The sequence below is a fragment of the Aethalodelphis obliquidens genome, unplaced genomic scaffold (assembly GCF_003676395.1).
Source record: "Aethalodelphis obliquidens isolate GAN/ISIS:26980383/991018 unplaced genomic scaffold, ASM367639v1 scaffold39, whole genome shotgun sequence".
NCBI lineage: Eukaryota > Metazoa > Chordata > Mammalia > Artiodactyla > Delphinidae > Aethalodelphis > Aethalodelphis obliquidens.
The window spans coordinates 13,816,786-13,841,785 of record NW_020837983.1 but is presented as its reverse complement, the minus strand read 5'-3'; the positions used below and the strand labels follow the sequence as shown (position 1 = coordinate 13,841,785).

At 39.8% G+C, this 25,000-nt stretch overlaps 1 pseudogene; it reads right to left on the bottom strand.

Moving 5' to 3' along the window:
- LOC113633266 (histone-lysine N-methyltransferase SETD2 pseudogene) overlaps nucleotides 1–4,327 on the bottom strand; it is a 33,787-nt pseudogene extending 29,460 nt beyond the window's left edge.
- Nucleotides 4,328–25,000: the final 20,673 nt, after the last annotated feature.

Below are 25,000 nucleotides of genomic sequence, written 5' to 3'. Positions count from 1 at the left end.
AGCAATGTCACTATCAACTTTAGATTCAGGCAGCTGTTGTGTGAGTAGCTGTTGTTCCTCTTCTTCTATAGGGACGTTTTCTAACTGGTCGAGGTCCTCTTTGCCATCCTTGCCTTCTAGCTCGCTGGTAGCATCAGAAATCGCACTGTCCATGCCATTTTCACTTATAATTTTAAGTCTGCGAAACATTAGCTTCTTGGGGGTGTCTGTGTCAGCTTCTATGCTCAGCTTGGTGGAAGGATCAGATGTGTTGAGTGGTGTGTGAGCACGTGATGTATTCTCGCTAGAATACCCATCTCCTTCGCTCAGCTGAGGGACAGCAGTCTTGATTTGCGACCAATGTTGAATAATAGGAAGCACTTTGCTTTCCTCCAACATATTTTTAGTAGGAATGGGTAGATGTTCCAAAGTCTTTATAATCTCTTCCTGAAGCTTCTGGTTACTTTCCCGGCCATCACGTAGTTCTGCCATCCAGATCCACAACAAAGGCAGCCGATGACGTTCCAGAAAGGACTTCAGGCAAGACTGTGAATGTGTGTTCTGTATAAGCTTGAGACAGGTGAGTTTCTGTTCCAAAGTTTCAATTCTAACCGTTAGCCAGGATAAGCTGAGCACCTGGTTTTTATCAGAGAGACACTCACCATTCTCCATCAGAGCTTCTAGCTCTCCATCCACCGAATCCTTCTTCCGAGATGGTTCTTTCTTCATTTTCCCTCCTGCTGCTCTGAGGCTGACTCTGTTCTCTCCTCCCAGGTAACCCCGGCAATTAGCCGACCCACAGAAACATCTCTGTGCTTCCTTGCCATATCTCTGGAACTGATAGTCAAATGTTAACTCTGAGCCTGAAGGAACCAGTTTGGTGGTAAAAATCCCAACTCTCAGTTGTCCGTTCACAGTCCCTTTTTGAGCCTCACAGTTTGGTTCACAGCTGTGATTCATGAACCGGGAGCAATTTCCTTTCTGAGTGGCATCTATTATCTCATCATTCTTCAGGGCCATGAAATAGTAGTGGATGTTTCTGTTTCGTGCATACTCCTTTACCCGGGCCTTAAACTCTTTATGATCAAGTACCTCTCCACAATATTCCAGGACAAAGGTGTTCGAAGGAAGATCTTTAGCAGCTCTCAAGCCCCAGCCTTTCTTTTCTGTGAGTATGACTTCCACATCTGCATGCTGTTTTCTTTGGAACCATCTATTGGAACAATAATCCCCATTTGGACAACGAGACGAACATTCAATCATGAGGAGACGATTAAGACAATCTTCCCCACATGCTATTTCACCTTGAGCTCTTTCATGTTTAGAAAGAGGTGTACACTCACACTGCATTCGCTTAAAATCCCGATGGGATTTATTCTTCTTTCTTTCTGTTAAATAAACATTTTCTTCAATCAGATCAAAATAAGAAGGCATCTTCCCTTGTTTGGCACATTCCTTCCACCGCTCTGGGTCCCTGAAGTCCTCCATGACACACGAAGGCCCAACCAATGCTGAGCCTAGAGGCACTGCTGTCTCTCCCTGCTCTACCTCCACTCTGACTTTCTTTCTGTCCTGAAGCTCACCGTCACTTTCAGAATCACTCTCCAACTCCTGTCTCCTTTTTTTAAGAGGCCCTTTATCTTTCCTATCATTTTGTTCTAAGTTTTCCGAAAGATCTTTCTTCTCATTCACAGCTAAAGAGTCCTTAATGGAATTGCTGCTTATTTCAGGTGCTTGCACTGACCCCTTGTCCTTCTGAAGGGACAGAAAAAATTTATTGGACTGGCCTGAAAAGTGAGATCCTCCACGTTGATCCCAATTTTCCTCCTCTTCACGGTCATCTGTTAAGGAATCTGGTACCTGCCCTTGAATTCGATCATACACAACCCCAGTTCCAGGCAGTCTACCTGCTGATCTTGGGTCCCAGTAGCCATTGCCTTGCCAATAATTATGTGTCCCACTATACTGTTCTGTACTTTGCTGATACTTGTGTCCACCACAGGCTCCATAGCTGCTGTCAGGTTGCTGATATGTGGTAGTAGGCTTTTCTTGTTGAGAGAAGTCCCACCCTAGATTTCTGAGCTCTTCCGATGATGAACGGAAACCATCCACTCGGGAGATCTCACAAGAAGAAAAATTTGACTGTTTTTCCCAGTCTGCTGTCTGGCCTGTTAGGGAAAGTGGTCTGTTGCCGAGACTTACTTGAGACATCTTCAGAATCATCAGAAGAATAAACTGGCAGCTCTTCTTGCTGCCGAGAAGTTATTTTGGCTTTCGCTGCTTCCTCAGAATTTGGATGACCTAGAGGGTCAGATTTTATGTCTGTATGACTTGTACTATCAACCCCATCTCTCTGAGGATGAGCAATTTCAGACAGGTGATTGTCTATCTGTTTTTGGATGGGCTGTGTAAAAGAGATTTCTGAATTCTTCTCTGTTGCTTTGTGAAAGAAGAACTTCTCAGTTTGAGGACAGGCTTTACTTGCTATACTCTCAAATTTTTCCTCATATGAATGCCTCCTTGGCTCCAATCGCTCATCTTCCCAGTGGTCAGAATAGTGTCTGTAACTTTGACTGCTCCGAGAAGAAGAAGGACTTGTTTCTTCCATGGGCAAAGTAGAATTCTTTGGCACAACCACAACAGACTGAAGACGGTTTCTTGGAATACTGCTATCATCAAAATCTGTATCTTCTGAATCACTTTCATCACTTGAACTTTTGGAAGAACCAGAATAATCTTCATGGACAGTGGATACAATCTCTGAGGCATGACCACTACGGTCACATTTTAAGGTATATGTTACACCATCACTGTCCTCCATGATTAAATTCAACTTCTGAGTTGAAAATACAACTTCTGAGTCATCAGAAGTATGTGTATGTCCTCTTCCACCTTCTTCACCTAAAGAGATTTCTGGTCTTCCTCTTCTATCAGGCAGTATGGAGTTCCCTTCTTCTTGAGCCTCTTGCACACATTTCCCAGATAGTCCATTATTATGCCTGTTTTCCCAGGAAGCAAATCCTCTTCCTGAATCAGGAAGGCCACCGGCTACTTCTATTATTTCTTTCTCTGCATGCTTTAAAAACTCTGAGCTTTTACTCTTCAGCACATCATCCAAAACTGGAGATGTATTCTCTCCACATTGCAAGAGAGTTAAACTGTCTACGTTTGTCCCTGCTGGAAGGCTCTGAAGAGATGAAGCAATACATGAGCTCCCTGTAGGTGGATATAAATCATCAAAATGATTAACAGAAGCTGAACTAGTACTACCAACACTCTGCTTATATTCTCCACATGCAAATTTTGAGTGCTGATCTGTCAGACTTCCATTATCACATATAACTGTTTTTGATTTCAAATGCACATTCATAAAGCTATTTGAAGAAATCTTCGTTACTAAAGGCTCAGTATTTTCAGCTCCGGAATGACACAAAGAAGGGCAGTTGTCGTTTGAAGTACAGTATATATCTGAATCTTTGGTTTTACAGCAAGAAACTCTTACATCAACTGGTTCTTTAACTATTGTTTTGGAATAATCTATAGTCATAACTGGCAAAGGTATGAGTTGATCCTGGTGTGGCGACACTGGAGGTTCTGTTTCTCTAAATGGGCTTTCTGACTTACTATGCTGCATGCGAGTATCGTCCATGTCTTTTTCTTTACATCTATTAATGTTTTGAAATCCATTTGATGAAAGCATGCACGTTTTGACCAAAGGGGATACCTCTGATCCAGTCACACTATCATCAGAAGACATCAAAACAGTGTCACGTTTAGAAGTGCAAAATGTTGCCAAATCAGATTCTGCCCCAGGAGATCCGTTTATATTAAATTCGGTGGGACAAGAACTTCTTAATTGATCATTCTTCACTTTACATAAAGAGTCTAATTCCTTAATACTATCGTGACTATCATATGCTATAAATTCAGACTTAAAAACAGGTGATTCATCTAGCTTTTTAAAAGTAGGTGAATCATTTAATCGATTTGATGGGGATGGAGACCCAATCTTCTCTCTTTCAGGAACTTCACTAATCACTCTTAATTCACTACCTTTAGAACAAGGAGTCTGTAAACTAAAAGAATGAGGCTGTTTGATTTCCTCATTCAATTCTGTACAACAGAAAGAATTTTTAAATTGATCAGACTTGGGTGCAGGTTTTGAAGGGGCAGATTTATAACGGGAAGCACTCTGACCGTGCTTAGAATATGATGACCCGCGTCGGAATCCCTGGTCATTAGTGGGAGAATAACATCTTTTCATTGCTTCATTTTCTGAAGTCCTTTTGGATTCTCCTTCTAATTTTGAAGAATCCTTTCCTCTTTTTTCCATCTCTAAGTAAGAGGACTCAGTTTTACAGTATCCATCAGTCTTGCCCTGTTATTGGTATATGGCCGAGACTAGCGTGCCCTCTCTCGATAAGGGGAGCTCCTACGGTAACGACCATCATAATGAGAGTCATCATAATGGGACCGTTCTGACCGAGAATAGGATGAAGTAGTTCTAGAACCTCTGTCAGATTTAAACGAGACCTGCTCCGCCTTCGCGCTCTCTCTGATCTACAGCAAGAAGATATATAACGAGTATCGCTTTCAAGTTTTGAGTAGCTAAAATATTTATCATCTCTCTCTGTTTTAGATCGTGAAGATTTCAGGAGCTCTGCTTAATGTGTAATGCAGATGCACACTGGGCATTAGGGAGGGAGAAGGCCCAAACAGAATTCTGTGTTTATTTTTTTTGTACTGCCTTTAAATTTTATTCCATCAGAGGTATGAATGCCAGACGGGGATCCTCTTCCAAGCTTGCCTTTCCTTGGGTACTCTCCTCTGCCCTAGGGTACTGTTAAGAGTTCTCAACACGCAGTCATCCCTCAGCATGAGCAAGGAATTGGTCCTAAGTCTCCCCCTGCCCGCCCAGTCCCCTGCGATTGCTGAAGTCTCTTATATAAAATGGAGTAGTACAGTCTGCCCTCAGTACCCCGGGGCTCCACATTGGAGGATTCTGCATCCGAGGATTCAATCTACTGCAATTCAATTTACGGTTGGTTGAATCCGGGGTGCAGAACCCGTGGATACAGAGGGGTAATTGTATTTATTTCACTCTATTATAGCTTAACAATTCTGGTTAAATTTACCGTGTTCTGTCTCCTGGTTGGACCTAGATTGGTAGAGGTGTGATGACTTGCTTGAGTTTGGGACAAAGAAGTGAGCATGAGTAGCACTTTCTCCCCTCTCTTTGGGAATAAGCTGCTCACAGAAAGCATGCATTGGACCCCATTTCTCCATCAGTCTTACAAGGGCAGGCGGCAAAATAGTCTGGGTCCAGTGCTGTCTGTGGCTGGATGCGTATGTCTGTATCATTATGGGGCTCCGTGTAAGGAAGCCCTCTTTTACACAGATATAAGGCTGAAATTAGAGAATGAGGGTTATTAGTAATAAAGATAATACATCATGTTCCACATACCTCTTGTCTACTTATGAATTACTTTAGAACCTGGGTGGGGAAGAGGTTAACAAGCTTCACTTAAGGGAAGAAGCTTATTACTATTTCTTTTGACAAGTTGAGTGTGAATTGGATTTATCACTTTCTAGGCTTGTTCTATTCATAATTAACATATTGAAACTTACATTAATATAAACAAACAATTCTGCAATATTTGCTGTCAGAAAATAGATAAGGGACAACCTTCAAATCCAACTTTTGTGTAGTTGGGCCTTCAACTATTAGCAGGTTTTAGTTATTTTTCTAAGTCTCTTATGCTTTTCATGGTGAGTTGAATATCTTTATTATAAAAAAAAAGTTTCTCTGTAAAACTGAACTTTTTAAAGAACCTATACAACATACATAAGGGTCCCAAAATGCTCACTTTTCATAAAAATGACATCTGTTTCCATAGACGAGTTCACCAACATGCTGACAGCTGATGGAAAAGTGACACATAGGCTTTAGGGTCTAGATCACAGATTCTGTCACCTAGGAAGCTTTCAAGTACAGCAACTAATAGAAAAACCCAACTGAGAATGGCTTACATAGAGCGAACCAATTAACTTCCTTTGAAACTACAGAGATACATGTTGCTAGGAGTGAGACTAGAAGCTCACATAATGTGACTTAGAACCTAGTTTCTTTCAGTTTTTAACTGTCACTTCCCTGGTGTTGACCGTTTTTGGACAAACTCCTCCCTCCCGCCCATCCCCCATTTCATAATCCTAAACTGACTTTGAGGAACTGTAAGAATTACATGAATCCTTTTTGTGAAACAGAGAATCTATATCATATATTCAGCGAAAGTGTCTAAGAGTCACTGATTGGACCAACTTAGGTAATCGTGCCAGTTCCAAAACATTCAGAGATGGCACGTTCAGATTGGCTCTATGAGTCAGGGCCTTTCTCTGGGGCAGGTGAGGCCCATTTTCCAACTAAATCACAATGGTGAGAATGGAGGGACAAGGTAGGTACTGAAAAGAAATTCAGGCTATTACTGCAAGAAGGAAGAAAAATAGACACTGGGCAGCCATATAACAGGTATTCATTATAGGTACTTCCAGAGTCTATTTCCTATTTACTCAAAGAAATTCAAGACTTTAGGTAACCCCAAAATTCACATATTTTCTACATGTTACCTAACACATTTTTAGAAAATAAAAAGGTAAAATAATATGAAATGATTTAATTTCTATAAGTGATCTTATAATCAAAGAGACCTTGCTACAAAAGTGAAACTTTATCTAGAGGATTTTATATTCAGTAAAGTGTTCACATTCAAGAGCAAATTCTCATTCTGATGATTCATGAAGTCACTTGTGATATTCCTTCTTTAGTGTGGTGTTTATATAAAAACATGAGTCTCTAAAATTGCCATGGCAAAAACACATATTGAAGCTTGATAGCCTTCTTTTCACAAAGCATGGTTTCCATCATTGCCTTGGATCACACTGTACCTTATGTTCATTCTCTGGTACAGAGCTCCAGCAGCTTTTCTTTTTGTTTTTTCTCTTGCCCTGCATCTTAATCTTCAAGCATTCTCCTACAGTCATGTTCTGGTTTTCCCTTTGTCAGCCTCCGCCACTTCCACTCCCTCCTAGACTCCTAGTACTTTTTTCAAGCTAAAGTTCTTTACCTTTATCTGCTGAAATCCAAGAAAGAGCCTGTAGTGAAATGAAGACTTGCAGTTTTCCCCACCTGCTTATTTGCTTGCAATCTGTCTTCAGCCGCTACAATTTGAATCTGCCTCAAGTTATCAGTGGCATTAATCTTCATCCTACCAAAATATTTACATGATAACCCCTTTTTCTTTGATCCTCTTGTCTGATTGGTCTTCCTCTGTCACTCCTAAGACATAGCCATGTCTTTCTATTCCATTAATTTCTCTCACTGCTCTTTTATGCATCAAATAAACAGGTTAAGTAAGGCTCTGAAAGTACTCATCTTTCAGGTCTCAACCTTTCAACTTCCTCTTCCATTTCTTGTTCCATTGCCACATTGACTATTCACTGCTCAAGACATGTCATCTGGGCTTTTTTCCAAGGTTCCCTTGGAAATATCTTCCTTCAAGGCTCAGCTTAGATATTTTCCCTCCATGAACCCTGCTCTAGTTTCCTCCAAACTTGAACTACCTCTAACTCCGTTAACCAGGTCCATGCTCTATCACCAGCTCTTGACTGAATATTTGCGAAAGCTCTCTAGCTAGTATCCCTGCTTCTTGCCTGTCTTCTACTTGTTTCTCCATACTACCACTAGAACTGTCTCTCATACAATCTGAACCCCTCATCATGGCCTCTAAGATCTGGCTCCTGCTAATGTCTATTGGCCCAGGAACTGTGCTAAGAACTTTACTTGAATTAATCCATTTAATCCTATGAGCTACATACACTTTTAAATTTTTACATCTTTATTGGAGTATAATCGCTTTACAATGTTGCTTTAGTTTCTGCTATATAACAAAGTGAATCAGCTATATGTATACATATATCCCCATATCCCTTCCCTCTTGAGCCTCCCTCCCCTCCCTATCCCACCCCTCTAGGTGGTCACAAAGCACGGAGCTGATCTCCCTGTGCTACGCGGCTGCGTCCCATTAGCTATCTTATTTTACATTTGGTAGTGTATTTATGTCCATGCCACTCTCTCACTTCGTCCCAGCTTCCCCTTTCCCCACCGCGTGTCCTCAAGTCCATTCTCTATGTCTGCGGATTTACTCCTGTCCTGCCCCTAGGTTCATCAGAACCTTTTTTTTTTTTTAAGATTCCATATATATGTGTTAGCATGTAGTATTTTTTTTTCTCTTTCTGACTTACTTCGCTCTCTATGACAGACTCTAGATCCATCCACCTCACTACAAATAACTCAATTTTGTTTCTTTTTATGGCTATAATATTCCATTGTATATATGTGCTACATGTTCTTTATCCATTCATCTGTCGATGGGCACTTAGGTTGCTTCCATGTCCTGGCTATTATAAATAGTGCGGCAGTGAACTTTGTGATACATATCTGTTTTTGAATTATGGTTTCCTTAGGGTATATGCCCAGTAGTGGGATTGCTGGGTCGTATGATAGTTCTATTTTTAGATTTTTAAGGAACCTCCATACTCTTCTCCATAGTGGTTGTATCAATTTACATTGCCACCAACAGTGCAAGAGGGTTCCCTTTTCTCCACAACCCCTCCAGCATTTACTGTTTGTAGATTTTTTGATGATGGCCATTCTGACCGGTGTGACATGATACGTCATGTGGTTTCGATTTGCCTTTCTCTAGTGATTAGTGATGTTGAGTATCCTTTCATGGGTTTGTTGGCCATCTGTATGTCTTCCTTGGTGAAATGCCTATTTAGATCTTCCACTCATTTTTGGATTGGGTTGTTTGTTTTTCTGATATTGAGCTGGATGAGCTGCTTGTATATATATTTTTAACATCTTTATTGGAGTATAATTGCTTTACAATGGTGTGTTAATTTCTGATTTATAACAAAGTGAATCAGTTATACATATACATATATTTCCATATATCTTCCCTCTTGCATCTCCTGCCCTCCCAACCTCCCTATGCCAGCCCTCTAGGTGGTCACAAAGCACCGAGCTGATCTCCCTGTGCTATGCGGCTGCTTCCCACTAGCTATCTATTTTACGTTTGGTAGTGTATATATGTCCATGCCACTCTCTCACTTTGTCACAGCTTAGCTTTCCCCCTCCCCATATCCGCAAATCCGTTCTCTAATAGGTCCGTGTCTTTATTCCCGTTTTATCCCTAGGTTCTTCATGACATTTTTTTCCCCTCGATTTCATATATATGTGTTAGCATACGGTATTTGTCTTTCTCTTTCTGACTTACTTCACTCTGTATGACAGACGCTAGGTCCATCCACCTCACTACAAATAACTCAATGTCGTTTCTTTTTATGGCTGAGTAATATTCCATTGTATATATGTGCCACATCTTCTTTATCCATTCATCCAATGATGGACACTTAGGTTGTTTCCATGTCCTGGCTATTGTAAATAGAGCTGCAATGAATATTTTGGTACATGACTCTTTTTGAATTATGGTTTTCTCAGGGTATATGCCCAGTAGTGGGATTGCTGGGTCATATGGAAGTTCTATTTGTAGTTTTTAAGGAACCTCCATACAGTTCTCCATAGTGGCTGTACCAATTCACATTCCCACCAGCAGTGCAAGAGTGTTCCCTTTTCTCCACACCCTCTCCACCTATTAATGTTTCTAGATTTTTTTGATGATGGCCAGTCTGACTGGTGTGAGATGACATCTCATTGTAGTTTACATTTGCATTTCTCTACTGATTAATGATGTTGAGCATTCTTTCGTGTGTTTGTTGGCAATCTGTATATCTTCTTTGGAGAAATGTCTATTTAGATCTTCTGCCCATTTTTGGATTGGGTTGTTTATTTTTTTGTTATTGAGCTGCATGAGCTGCTTGTAAATTTTGGAGATTAATCCTTTGTCAGTTGCTTCATTCGCAAATATTTTCTCCCATTCTGAGGGTTGTCTTTTCGTCTTGTTTAAGGTTTCCTTTGCTGTGCAAAAGCTTTGAAGTTTCATTAGGTCCCATTTGTTTATTTTTGTTTTTATTTCCATTTCTCTAGGAGGTGGGTCAAAAAGGATCTTGCTGTGATTTATGTCATAGAGTGTTCTGCCTATGTTTTCCTCTAAGAGTTTGATAGTTTCTGGCCTTAGATTTAGGTCTTTAATGCATTTTGATCTTATTTTTGTGTGTGGTCGTCGGGAGTGTTCTAATCTCATACTTTTACATGCACTGCTCCAGTTTTCCCAGCACCACTTACTGAAGAGGCTGTCCTTTCACCACTGTACATTCCTGCCTCCTTTATCAAAGATAAGGTGACCATATGTGCGTGGGTTTATCTCTGGGCTTTCTGTCCTGTTCCATTGATGTATATTCCGTTTTTGTGCCTGTACCATACTGTCTTGATTACTGTAGCTTTGTAGTATAGTCTGAAGTCAGGAAGCCTGATTCCTCCAGCTCTGTTTTCCATTCTCAAGATTGCTTTGGCTATTTGGGGTCTTTTGAGTTTCCATACAAATTGTGAATTTTTTGTACTAGTTCTGTGAAAAATGCCAGTGGTGGTTTGATAGGGATTGCATTTAATCGGTAGATTGCTTTGGTTAGTAGGGTCATTTTCACAATGTTGGTACCTCCAAGCCAAGAACATGGTATATCTCTCCATCTATTTGTATCTTCTTTTAATTTGTTTCAACAGTGTCTTATAATTTTCTGCATACAGTACTTTTGTCTCCTTAGGTAGGTTTATTCCTAGATATTTTATACTTATTGTTGCAATGGTAAATGGGAGTGTTTTCTTGATTTCACTTTCAGATTTTTCATCATTAGTGTATAGGAATGCCAGAGATTTCTGTGCATTAATTTTGTATCCTGCTACTTTACCAAATTCATTGATTAGCTCTAGTAGTTTTCTGGTAGCATCTTTAGGATTCTCTCTGTATAGTATCACATCATTTGCAAACAGTGACAGCTTTTTTTTTCCTTTCCTATTTGGATTCCTTTTATTTAGTCTTCTTCTCAGATTGCTGTGGCTAAAACTTCCAAAACAATGTTGAATAAGAGTGGGCAACCTTTTCTTGTTCCTGATCTTAGTGGAAATGCTTTCAGTTTTTTACCATTGAGGATGATGTTGGCTATGGCTTTGTCATATACGGCCTTTATTATGTTGAGGAGAGTTCCCTCTATGCCTACTTTCTGAAGCATTTTTACCATAAATGGGTGTTGAATTTTGTCGGTTGCTTTCTCTGCATCTATTGAGATGATCATATGGTTTTTCCCCTTCAATGTGTTAATATGGTGTATCATGTTGATTGATTTGCATATGTTGAAGAGTCCTTGCATTCCAGGAATAAACCCCACTTGATCATGGTGTATGATCCTTTTAATGTGCTGCTGGGTTCTGTTTGCTAGTATTTTGTTGAGGTTTTTTGCGTCTATGTTCATCAGTGATATTGGCCTGTAGTTTTATTTGTGACATCCTTGTCTGGTTTTGGTATCAGGGTGATGGTGGCCTCATGGAATGAGTTTGGGAGTGTTCCTCCCTCTGCTATATTTTGGAAGAGTTTGAGAAGGATAGGCATTAGCGCTTCTCTAAATGTTTGAGAGAATTTGCTTGTGAAGCCATGTCGTCCTGGGCTTTTGTTTGTTGGAAGATGTTTAATCACAGCTTCAATTTCAGTGTTTGTCATTGGTCTGTTCATATTTTCTATTTCTTCCTGATTCAATCTTGGCAAGTTGTGCATTTCTAAGAATTTGTCCATTTCTTCCAGGTTGTCCATCTTATTGGCCCACAGTTGCTTGTAGTAATCGCTCATGATTTTTTGTATTTCTGCAGTGTCAGTTGTTACCTCTCCTTTTTCATTTCTAATTCTATTGATTTGAGTCTTCTCTCTATTTTTCTTGATGAGTCTGGCTAATGTTTTTTCAATTTTGTTTATCTTCTCAAAGAACCAGCTTTTAGTTTTCTTGATCTTTGCTATCGTTTCCTTCATTTCTTTCTCTTTTATTTCTGATCTGATCGTTATGATTTCTTTCCTTCTGCTAACTTTGGCGTTTTTTTGTTCTTCTTTCTCTAATTGCTTCAGGTGCAAGGTTAAGTTGTTTATTCGAAATGTTTCCTGTTTCTTATGATAGGATTGTATTGCTATAAACTTCCCTCTTAGAACTGCTTTTGCTGCATCCCATAGGTTTTGGGTCGTCGTGTCTCCATTGTCATTGGTTTCTAGGTATTTTTTGATTTCTTCTCTTTGATTTCTTCAGTGATCACTTCGTTATTAAGTAGTGTATAGTTTAGCCTCCATGTGTTTGTATTTTTTACAGATCTTTTCCTGTAATTGATATCTAATCTCATAGCGTTGTGGTCAGAAAAGATACTTGATACAATTTCAATTTTCTTAAATTTACCAAGGCTTGATTTGTGACCCAAGATATGATCTATCCTGGAGAATGTTCCATGAGCACTTGAGAAAAATGTGTATCCTGTTGTTTTTGGATGGAATGTCCTATAAATATCAATTAAGTCCATCTTGTTTAATGTATCATTTAAAGCTTGCGTTTCCTCATTTGTTTTCATTTTGGATGATCTGTCCATTGGTGAAGGTGGGGTGTTAAAGTCCCCTACTATGAAAGTGTTACTGTCGATTTCCCCTTTTATGCTTGTTAGTATTTGCCTTATGTATTGAGGTGCTCCTATGTTGGGTGCATAAATATTTACAATTGTTCTGTCGTCTTCTTGGATCAATCCCTTAATGCTATGTAGTGTCCTTCTTTGTCTCTTGTAATAGTCATTATTTTAAAGCATATTTTGTCTGATATGAGAATAGCTACTCCAGCTTTCTTTTGGTTTTCATTTGCATGGAATATCTTTTTCCATCACCTCACTTTCAGTATGTATGTGTCCTTAGGTCTGAAGTGGGTCTCTTGTAGACAGCACATATATGGGTCTTGGGGTTTTTTTGTTGTTGTTGTTTTCTGTTTTTTACATCTTTATTAGAGTATAATTGCTTTACAATGGTGTGTTAGTTCCTGCTTTATAACAAAGTGAAGCAGTTATACATATACATATGTTCCCATATCTCCTCCCTCTTGCGTCTCCCTCCCTCCCACCCTCCGTATCCCACCCATCCAGGTGGTCACAAAGCACTGAGCTGATCTCCCTGTGCTATGGGTTGCTTCCCACTAGCTATCTATTTTACGTTTGGTAGTGTATATATGTCCATGCCACTCTCTCACTTTGTCACAGCTTAGCTATCCCCATCCCCATATCTTCAAGTCCATTCTCTAATAGGTCCGTGTCTTTATTCCCATCTTACCCCTAGGTTCTTCATGACATTTTTTTCCCCTAGATTTCACATATATGTATTAGCATACTGTATTTGTCTTTTTCTGACTTATTTCACTCTGTATGACAGATGCTAGGTCCATCCACCTCACTACAAATAACTCAATGTCGTTTCTTTTTATGGCTGAGTAATATTCCATTGTATATATGTGCCACATCTTCTTTATCCATTCATCCAATGTTGGACACTTAGGTTGTTTCCATGTCCTGGCTATTGTAAATAGAGCTGTAATGAATATTTTGGTACATGACTCTTTTTGAATTATGGTTTTCTCAGGGTATATGCCCAGTAGTGGGATTGCTGGGTCATATGGAAGTTCTATTTGTAGTTTTTAAGGAACCTCCGTACTGTTCTCCATAGTGGCTATACCAATTCACATTCCCACCAGCAGTGCAAAAGTGTTCCCTTTTCTCCACACTCTCTCCAGCATTTAGTGTTTCTAGATTTTTTTGAGGATGGCCATTCTGACTGGTGTGAGATGACATCTCATTGTAGTTTACATTTGCATTTCTGTAATGATTAATGATGTTGAGCATTCTTTCGTGTGTTTGTTGGCAATCTGTATATTTTCTTTGGAGATATGTCTATTTAGGTCTTCTGCCCATTTTTGGATTGGGTTGTTTGTTTTTTTGTTATTTAGCTGCTTGTAAATTTTGGAGATTAATCCTTTGTCAGTTGCTTCATTCGCAAATATTTTCTCCCATTCTGAGGGTTGTCTTTTCGTCTTGTTTAAGGTTTCCTTTGCTGTGCAAAAGCTTTGAAGTTTCATTAGGTCCCATTTGTTTATTTTTGTTTTTATTTCCATTTCTCTAGGAGGTGGGTCAAAAAGGACCTTGCTGTGATTTATGTCATAGAGTGTTCTGCCTATGTTTTCCTCTAAGAGTTTGATAGTGTCTGGCCTTAGATTTAGGTCTTTAATGCATTTTGATCTTATTTTTGTGTATGGTCTTAGGGAGTGTTCTAATCTCATACTTTTACATGCACCACTCCAGTTTTCCCATCACCACTTACTGAAGAGGCTGTCCTTTCATCACTGTACATTCCTGCTTCCTTTATCAATGATAAGGTGACCATATGTGCGTGGGTTTATCTCTGGGCTTTCTGTCCTGTTCCATTGATGTATATTCTGTTTTTTGCCAGTACCATACTGTCTTGATTACTGTAGCTTCGTAGTATAGTCTGAGGTCAGGAAGCCTGATTCCTCCAGCTCTGTTTTTCATTCTCAAGATTGCTTTGGCTATTTGGGGTCTTTTGAGTTTCCATACAAATTGTGAATTTTTTTGTACTAGTTCTGTGAAAAATGCCAGTGGTAGTTTGATAGGGATTGCATTGAATCGGTGGATTGCTTTGGGTAGTAGAGTCATTTTCACAATGTTGATTCTTCCAAGCCAAGAACATGGTATCTCTCTCCATCTATATGTATCATCTTTAATTCCTTTCATCAGTGTCTTATAATTTTCTGCATACAGGTCTTTTGTCTCCTTAGGTAGGTTTATTCCTAGATATATTATTCTTTTTGTTTCAGTGGTAAATAGGAGTGTTTTCTTGATTTCACTTTCAGATTTTTTCATCATTAGTGTATAGGAATGCCAGATTTCTGTGCATTAAATTTGTATCCTGCTACTTTACCAAATTCATTGATTAGCTCTAGTAATTTTCTGGTGGCATCTTTAGGATTCTCTATGTATAGTATCATGTCATCTTCAAACAGTGACGGCTTTACTTCTTCTTTTCCGATTTGGATTCCTTTTATTTTCTTTTTTTCTCTGATTGCTGTGTCTAAAACTTCCAAAACTATGTTGAATAAGAGTGGTGAGAGTGGGCAACCTTGTCTTGTTTCTGATCTTAGTGGAAATGCTTTCAGTTTTTCACTATTGAGGATGATGTTGGCTGTGGGATTGTTATATATGGCCTTTATTATGTTGAGGAAAGTTCCCTCTGTGCCTACTTTCTGAAGCATTTTTACCATAAATGGGTGTTGAATTTTGTCGGTTGCTTTCTCTGCATCTATTGAGATGATCATATGGTTTTTCCCCTTCAATGTGTTAATATGGTGTATCACGTTGATTGATTTGCTTATGTTGAAGAATTCTTGCATTCCAGGAATAAAGCCCACTTGATCATGGTGTATGATCCTTTTAATGTGCTGTTGGATTCTGTTTGCTAGTATTTTGTTGAGGATTTTTGCATCTATGTTCAGTGATATTGGCCTGTAGTTTTCTTTCTTTGTGACATCCTTGTCTGGTTTTGGTATCAGGGTGATGGTGGCCTCGTAGAATGAGTTTGGGAGTGTTCCTCCCTCTCCTGTATTTTGGAAGAGTTTGAGAAGGATAGGCGTTAGCGCTTCTCTAAATGTTTGATAGAATTCGCCTGTGAAGCCATCTGGTCCTGGCTTTTGTTTGTTGGAAGATTTTTAATCACAGTTTCAATTTCAGTGCTTGCGATTGGTCTGTTCATATTTTCTGTTTCTTCCTGGTTCAGCCTTGGAAGTTTATACGTTTCTAAGAATTTGTCCATTTCTCCCACGTTGTCCATTTTATTGGCATAGAGTTGCTTGTAGTAATCTCTTAGGATGCTTTGTATTTCTGCAGTGTCTGTTGTAACTTCTCCTTTTCCCTTTCTAATCTTATTTATTTGAGTCCTCTCCCTCTTTTTCTTGATGAGTCTGGCTAATGGTTTATCAATTTTGTTTATCTTCTCAAAGAACCAGCTTTTAGTTTTATTGATCTTTGTTATTTTTTTTGGGTCTATTTCAGTTATTTCTGCTCTGATCTTTATGATTTCTTACCTTCTGCCAACTTTGGGTTTTGTTTGTTCTTCTTTCTCTAGTTCCTTTAGGTGTAAGGTTAGATTGTTTATTTTCGATTTTTCTTGTTTCTTGAGATAGGCTTGTATAGCTCTAAACTTCCCTCTTAGAACTGCTTTTGCTGCATCCCATAGGTTTTGGATCATCATATTTTCATTGTCATTTTTCTCTAGGTATTTTAATGTCCTCTTTGATATCTTCAGTGATCTCTTGGTTATTTAGTAACGTGTTGTTTAGCCTCTATGTGTTTGTGTTTTTTACGTTTTTTTCCCTGTAATTCATTTTTAATCTCATAGTATTGTTGTCATAAAAGATGCTTGATATGATTTCAGTTTTCTTAAATTTACTGAGGCTTGATTTGTGACCCAAAATATGATCTATCCTGGAGAATGTTCCATGCGCACTTGAGAAGAAAGTGTAATCTGTTGTTTTTGGATGGAATGTCCTATAAATATCAATTAAGTCTATCTGGTATTGTGTCATTTAAAGCTTCTACTTCCTAATTAATGTTCCTTTTGGATGATCTGTCCATTGGTGTAAGTGAGGTGTTAAAGTCCCCCACTATTATTGTGTTACTGTCAATTTCCTCTTTTATAGCTGTTGGCAATTGCCTTATGTATTGAGGTGCTCCTATCTTGGGTGCATATATATTTATAATTGTTATATCTTCTTCTTGGATTTACCCCTTGATCATTATGTAGTGTCCTTCCTTGTCTTTTGTAACATTCTTTAAAAGTCTATTTTATCTGATATGAGTATAGCTACTCCAGGTTTCTTTTGATTTCCATTTGCGTGGAATATCTTTTTCCATCCCCTCACTTTCAGTCTGTATGTGTCCCTAGGTCTGAAGTGGGTCTCTTGTAGACAGCATATATATGGGTCTTGTTTTTGTATCCATTCAGCAAGCCTGTGTCTTTTGGTTCGAGTATTTAATCCATTCACGTTTAAGGTAATTATCGATATGTATGTTCCTATGACCATTTTCTTAATTGTTTTGGGTTTGGTTTTGTAGGTCCTTTTCTTTTCCTGTGTTTCACACTTAGAGAAGTTCCTTTAACATTTTTTGTAGAGCTGGTTTGGTGGTGCTGAGGTCTCTTAGCCTTTGCTTGTCTTTAAAGCTTTTGATTTCTCCATTGAATCTGAATGAGATCCTTGCCAGGTAGAGGCATCTTGGTTGTAGGTTTTTCTCTTTCATCACTTTAAGTATATCATGCCAATTCCTTCTGGCTTTTAGAGTTTCTGCTGAGAAATCAGCTATTAACCTTATGGGAGGTCACTTGTATGTTATTTGTCATTTTTCCGTTGCTGCTTTCAATAATTTTTTTTTGTCTTTAATTTTTTGTCAGTTTGATTACTATATGTCTTGGTGTGTTTTTCCTTGGGTTTATCCTGTATGGGACGCAGTGCGCTTCCTGGACTTGGGTGGATATTTCCTTTCACATGTTAGGGAAGTTTTCAACTTTAGTCTCTTCAGATATTTTCTCTGGTTCTTTCTCTCTGTCTTCTCCTTCTGGGACCCCTATAATGCAAATGTTGTTGCGTTTAATGTTGTCCCAGAAGTCTCTTAGGCTGTCTTCATTTCTTTTCATTCTTTTTTCTTTATTCTGTTTCACAGCAGTGAATTCCACCATTCTGTCTTCCAGCTCACTTATCCATTCTTCTGCCTCAGTTATTCTGATATCGATTCCTTCTATTGTATTTTTCATTTCAGTTATTGTATTGTTCATCTCTGTTTGTTTGTTCTTTAATTCTTCTAGGTCTTTGTTTAACATTTCTTGCATCTTCTCAGTCTTTGCCTCCATTGTTTTTCCAAGATCCTGGATCATCTTCACTATCATTATTCTGAATTCTTTTTCTGGAAGGTTGCCTATCTCCACTTCATTTAGTTGTTTTTCTGGGTTTTTATCTTGTCCCTTCATCTGGTATATAGCCCTCTGCCTTTTCATGTTGTCTGTGTTTCTGTGTATGTGGTTTTTGTTCCACAGTCTGCAGGATTGTAGTTCTTCTTGTTTCTGCTGTCTACCCTCTGGTGTGTGGGGCTATCTAAGAGGCTTGATGGGAGGGACTGGTGGTGGGTAGAGCTGACTGTTGCTCTGGTGGGCAGAGCTCAGTAAAACTTTAATCCACTTGACTGTTGATGGGTGGGGCTGGGTTCCCTCCCTGTTGGTTGTTTGGTCTGAGGCAACCCAACACTGGAGCCTACCTGGGCTCTTTTGTGGGGCTAATGAGAGACTCTTGGAGGGCTCACGTCAAGGAGAATGTCCCAGAACTTCTGCTGCCAGTGTCCTTTTCCACATGGTGAAACAGAGCCACCCCCCACCTCTGCAGGAGACCCTCCAACACTAGCAGGTTGGTCAGTTTCAGTCTTTTTCATGGTCACTGCTCCTTCCTCTGGGTCCAGATGCGCACACTACTTTGTGTGTGCCCTCCAAGAGTGGAGTCTCTGTTTCCCCCTCTCCTGTCGAAGTCCTGCAGTCAATTCCCACTAGGCTTCAAAGTTTGATTCTCTAGGAATTCCTCCTCCCATTGCCAGACCCCCAGGTTGGGAAGCCTGACATGGGGCTCAGAACGTTCACTCCAGTGGGTAGACTTCTGTGGTATAAGTGTTCACCAGTCTGTGAGTCACCCACCCACCAGTTATGGGCTTTGATTTTTACTGTGATTGCGCCCCTCGTACCGTCTCATTGTGGCTTGTCCTTTGTCTTTGGATGTGGGGTATCTTTTTTGGTGAGTTCCAGTGTCTTCCTTTCGATGATTGTCCATCAGCTAGTTGTGATTATGGTGTTCTCGCAAGAGGGCGTGAGAGCACATCCTTCTATTCCGCCATCTTGGTTCCTCCTCCCCAGCTCTTGGTTTTATTAATTTTTTTTCTATTTTTTTTTAACCTCTATTTTATTTATTTCTTTCCTTCAGCTGTCTTTAGGTTTTGTTTGTTTGCTCTTCTTTTTGTAATTCTATTAGATGGTAGGTTAAGATATTTATTTGAGATTTTTCTTGTTTTTTGAGGAAGGCCTGTATCACTATGAACTTCCCTCTAAGAACTGCTTTTGCTTCATCCCATAAATTTTATATGGTTGTGTTTTCATTGTCATTTGCCTCAAGATATTTTAAAATTTCTTCTTTGATTTCATCGTTGATCTATTTGTTTTTTAGTAGCATGTTGTTTAGTCTCCATGTGAGTGGGGTTTTTTTCTCGTTTCTTTTTCAGTGGTTGATTTCTTGTTTAATACCATTGTGATTAGAAAAGATGCTTGAAATAATTTCTACACTCTTAATTTTTTTGAGGCTTGTCTTGTGGCCTAGTATGTGGTCGATCCTAGAGAATGTTCCATGTGTACTTGAAAAGAATGTGTATTCTGCTTTTTTTGGATGTACTGTCCTGAAAATATAAAGTCTAACTGTTCTATTGTATCATTTAGGATCTCTGTTGCCTTACTGATTTTTTGCCTCAAAGATCCGTCCATTGATGTGAGTGGGGTGTTAAAGTCTCCTACTATTATTGTCTTCCCATCAGTTTCTCCCTTTATGTCTGTTAGTATTTGTTTTATGTATTTCAGTGCTCCTATATTAAGTGCAAATATGTTGTGTAAAATTCTCTTCTTGTATTGATCCTTTTAGCATTATATAGTGTCCTTCTTTATCTTTCTTTATGCCCTTTGTTTTAAAGTCTATTTTGTCTGATGTGAGTATTGCAACCCCTGCTTTCTCCTCATTTCTGTTTGCATGAAATATCTTTTTCCATCCCCTCACTTTCAATTGATGCGTGTCCTTTGCCCTAAAGTGGGTCTCTTGGAGCAGCATATTGTCGGCTCTTGTTTTTTTAACCAATCTGTCACTGTGTGTCTTTGGATTGGAGCATTTAGTCTATTAACATTTAAGGTAATTATTGATAGATATGTATTTATTGCCATTTTAAACCTTGTTTACCCATTGATTTTGTATTTCTTCTTTTATCCTTTTGTGGTTTGATGATTTTCTTTTGTATTATGCCTATGTTCTCTTCTTTTTGTTTTTTTGGAATCTATTATATGTTTTTGATTTATGGTTGCCTTGTTTTCTCAAGTATATTAACCCCTTTCTGTATCTACTTGCTTTAGACTGATAGTCATATAGGCTCAAACACATTATAGAAAAAAAAAATTCTACAATTTTTTTTTTTTTTTTACTCTTCTTCCCCACATTTTATGACTTTGTCCCCTTTATATCTTCATGTTCATCCTTTTGCTGTTCATTGTGGTTATCATCTCTTTCACAGATTTTTAAAAAAATCTCTCTACTGGCTTATTTAAGTAATTTACTTTCCAATTGTGATTTTCTGTTTTCTATAGATTCTTACTTCTTTCCTTTTTAGAGAAGACCTTTAATATTTCCTTTAGGATATGTTTTTTATTGCTGTGTTCTTTTAATTTTTGCTTGTCTGAGAAATTCTTTCTGTCTCCTTCTAAATGAAGATCTTGCTGGGTAGAATATTCTAGGTTGCAGATTTTTCCCTCAGGACTTTGAATATGTCTTGCTATTCCCTTCAGGCCTGCAACGTTTCTATAGAGAAATCAGCTGATTGCCTTATGGGGGTTCCCTTGTAATTAACTTTGTTTTTCTCTTGCTGCCTTTAGAATCCTCTCTTTAATATTTGCCAACTTAATTATACTATGTCTTGGTGTAGGTCTGTTTGAGTTTATCTTATGTGGGACCCTCTGTGCTTCCTGTACCTGGATATCTGTTTCCTTCTTTAGGTTTGGGATGTTTTAGCCATAATTTCTTCAAATACATTTTCAATCCCCTTTTGTCTTCTCCTTCTGGGATTCCTATTATGCATAGATTGGCATGCTTTGTATTATCCCATAGGTCTCTTATGTTCTTTCATTTTTTTTTTCATTTGGGTATCTGTCTGCTGTTCTAATTGGGTGATTTTCATTATCCTATCTTCCAGATCATTTATTCGTTCTGCATTATTCCTCATGCTATTCATTGCCTTTAGGTCAGCTTTTGTCTCTGCGAATGAATTTCCTAATTTTTCTTGGCTCCTCTTTATAGTTTCTAGTTTGTTTGTTTGTTTTTACAGTAATCTGCATTTCTGTCAATAGCCTTTCTTAATTCCTTCAGTATTTTCATTACCTCCTTTGTGAACTCGGTGTCTCTTAGACTGAAGAGGTTTGTTTCACTGTTTGTTCCTTCAGGGAAATTCTCTTGATCTTTCAATTGAGAGTGGTTCCTCTGCTTCTTCATTTTTTCCCCTTATATTTCTCCTACTCTGTGAGTTTAGGAGAAATAATTAACTACTGTGGTCTTGGAGGGTTATTTTTATGTGGGAGCATCCCTGTGTAGCCTGTGTGAGTAATATTTTTTGGTGCGAGGGCTGCTTTTAGTATGGGTGCTTGCTGCCCCTTTCCTCAGTGTATGCTGGCCATTATCCCCTTAATAGGAGGTGTGACTGGTATTTTGGTGACCAGAACCTGCACTGGATATTGAGTGGGGCCTCCCCTTTGCTCTGTGGTTGTCACTGCCCTGTCACTGTCACTGCCCTGTCAGGGGCGCAGGGTCTGCTCCCTAGTTGTTGGAGTAGAAGCCCCCAATCCATTACTGAGCCGTGTTTCTGAGCTGCAGTATGAGACAGGCAGGACTGGAGTGTACCCACTGGAAAGGAGCCCCTGGGTATTGCTCCGCTGGAGGTGTTGACCAGTGAGTGCGCTGTTGTGTCACCTTCTTATCTGTTGTTTGCACTGCCCTCGGCCCCACCCTCAACCTTGGGAATGCCAGCACTCGGCCCTAGTGTCCCTCAGGCATCGTTTTCACAAGGCCACCAGCACAGATCCACTGAAGTCAGGCTTTAGGACCACAGCAGTTGCGTGCCTGGACCCAATGTGGAAGGCTATGGAGGCAGCCCAGACCCTGGCCAAGCCCCCATGTGCACGTGCCCGCACAGTCCAGCCCATGGCTGCTAAGGCCAGACCTGTCCCGGTGGCAGAAGCACCCGTTGTGCGTTTGGATGTCCCACAGGCGCTGAATTTACAAAGCTGGTGGCACAGGTGTAAAACTGTGGCTCACGCAGTCGCTGGGAGAGATTTCAGCCCTGCTTCTAAGTCACGTGGCCCCTGGCACTCAGCTGTGGATGCTGCTTTTAGTGTTCAACAGGGAAAAACAAGAAAGATGATGCAAAACGAAATGCCATGTTTTGGCCGTGGCATTGGATTCCAGGAAAGTGAGTAACCTGAAGAGAGGTAAGCCACGACAGTAAGGAGCAACGTACTTACTGTCAGGAGGAAGAACATTGGAAAACAGATTGCCCTAGGCTGAATCATGAGAAGAAACACAATAAGACGAGAGCCTCTCATATGGTAGAAAGAGAGGAACACTCTGATGAATGAAGAGGCCTGGGGCTCCCTTGGACTTGGTGCCTAATTCCCCACACCCGGAGCCCTGGGTAGAATTGCCAGTGGGGAATGAGCTGCAAGTTTGCTGGGATGAAGGAGACGACTGATCATTATTCTGGGAAAAAGCTGGAAGATGGCCCCAAATTCTTGTGATGTTGATATGGTTCCTGGCAAGTCCACTGTGTTGAGACCTTCTCTGACTACCCTGCTCTGGACCACTTTGCTGGTGGTGACATGAGACAGACGGTTGCTATAGGTGTTATCAAAGCAGTGGACAAGAAGGCAGTTGGAGCTGGCAAGGTCACCAAGTCTGCCCAGAAAGCTCAGAAGGTTAAATGAATATTATATCCGCCACCCCAGTCTTAATCAGTGGTCAAAGATGGTCTCAGAACAGTTGGTCTCAACTGGCCATTTAAGTTTCATAGTAAAAGACTAGTTAATAACAACAATTCATCGTAAAACCTTCAGAAAAAGGAGAATTTTTTGTGGACCATTTGTTTTGTGTGTGGCAGTTTTAAGTTATTCGTTTTTAAAATCAGTATCTTTTAATTGGTTAAAGCCCTCCTTAAGGAAATTATCCCCTGATTTGGATTAAGGCATTGGAATTACATTCATCCTGGAGACCACAATAGGAAAAACTGAGAAAATGGATACTAATTTAACTTGAGATAAGGCCTTGCCAGTTGCCCTGCTATGAATCAGTGGCTCCCAGTAGCAGGCTTAAATTAAGTCCCTTTGAAACACTGAATGGTAGGCCATTCCAGGTGTCTGCCCAGGTGATAGAATCTATAGATGCTTTAAAAGACCTAGCAGTTGCCAATGATGTTGAAACTTTGGGCACTATACTAATCTCTGTTCATGAGTTTGCCTCCAACAGGTCTGCCTATCTAACTGAAGTGGATGGGAATTTCATTGTAGCTGGAGAAGGGTCAACCAAGTTGTTTAATTTTGTCTAAATAAATAGCACAGGAATTTAGTATATGTACTGAGAACTGGAACCAAAACACCCAAGTTCAATTACAAATTAGACAACAAAGTGCTAACGGGCTTCATCAGGTTCAGATAGTTGTAGATATATAAAAGGACAGACTAAATATTCTAAGGAATGTTTGTCACCTCCGGAAGTAGCCAGAGCGGTCCTCGTCCTTTTCACACAAGTTGGTGGAGTGGACATTGGCAGTCAGGAATTGTAATAGGAAAGAACCTTTGTATTCTATTACAAGTTAATCACTATAAGTATGTTGCCTATAAGCTTAGGTTATACATAGTGGCCCATCTCTGGGAACCCTGTCTCCCAGGTAATGAGCATTAAGCTAAAATAAACCTTTGTTTAGCTCACAGGAAACATCCTGACCAGGCCCACCTGTGAATGACTGCAGGCAGGAAGAAATTAACACATCCCCTATGGAGGTGGACCAGGACCAGGAAATGTTTGACTTTACTCCCTCCTCTTTTAGTATAAAAGAAGCCTGAGTTCTAACTAAGGCACGATGGTTCTTTGGGGCACAAGTTCACCATCTTCTTGGTCTGCCAGCTTTTCGCTATTCCTTGCCCCAACAACTCATCTCTTGATTTCTTGGCCTGTTGTGTGGTGAGCAGTATGAGCTTGGACTTGGTAACACTGAGCCCAGGAAGTGCAAAATTCCAGAAGGGAGATTTAGGTTAGGTGCTAGAAAGGAGAGTCTGCTAGAGACCATGGAACGAGCTATATTCCCGAATTTATCTCTCCAGCCACTTGCAAGCAGAGGTTTGATGGCCACCTTTTAGGGTTTCTCTTAACGCTATGAGATTGTCCTAGGTAACCTCAAAGACTCCTTCAAGGTTCTATGATTCCATCAGCCTTGTCCTTGGCCAAATGTATTAATTAGGACTTGTGACTTCATATAGCAGGCACCCAACTAACCAGAGCTTGAATGTATGGGCTCTCTTGGAAGAGCAAAGATGCAGCCGATCCTCAGTCGTAACGGAACCAGGAACGTGAAACCTGCAGGACTCTCTTCAGTTCATGCCTCCACTTTGGCTTTGCTGACTTTCTTCTCTTTCTTAATCCAATTTCCATCATATATCAAAAAACATAGCCACTGACGCCTCCCGCTTTTCCCCCCCCCCCCCCCCCATCTAATAGTTTCTGTCACTGGAGATGAACTGCCTCTTTGGTATCAAGGCAAAAAATAACACATCTTCACAGGCCAGGGTACAGACTGACCCATTTTAGGAGTCTGCACCCCCTATACCACCATCAGTTGAAGCCAGAAGAATGGGACTAGTTAGAAAATGGCAGGTCTCTTGGGAACACTATGGATAGATCAGAAAAGGAAGCGTACTAAACAAAATAGTCCCCTACCTCAAAGCAAAATGGCAGGAAGCTGGTGCTCGGGCATTAAGAACACCACAGGTTTAAAGTCTTTCTAACTGCACCGTATACAAACTATGAACATAAATTTTAGGACTCGGGAATCTTCCAA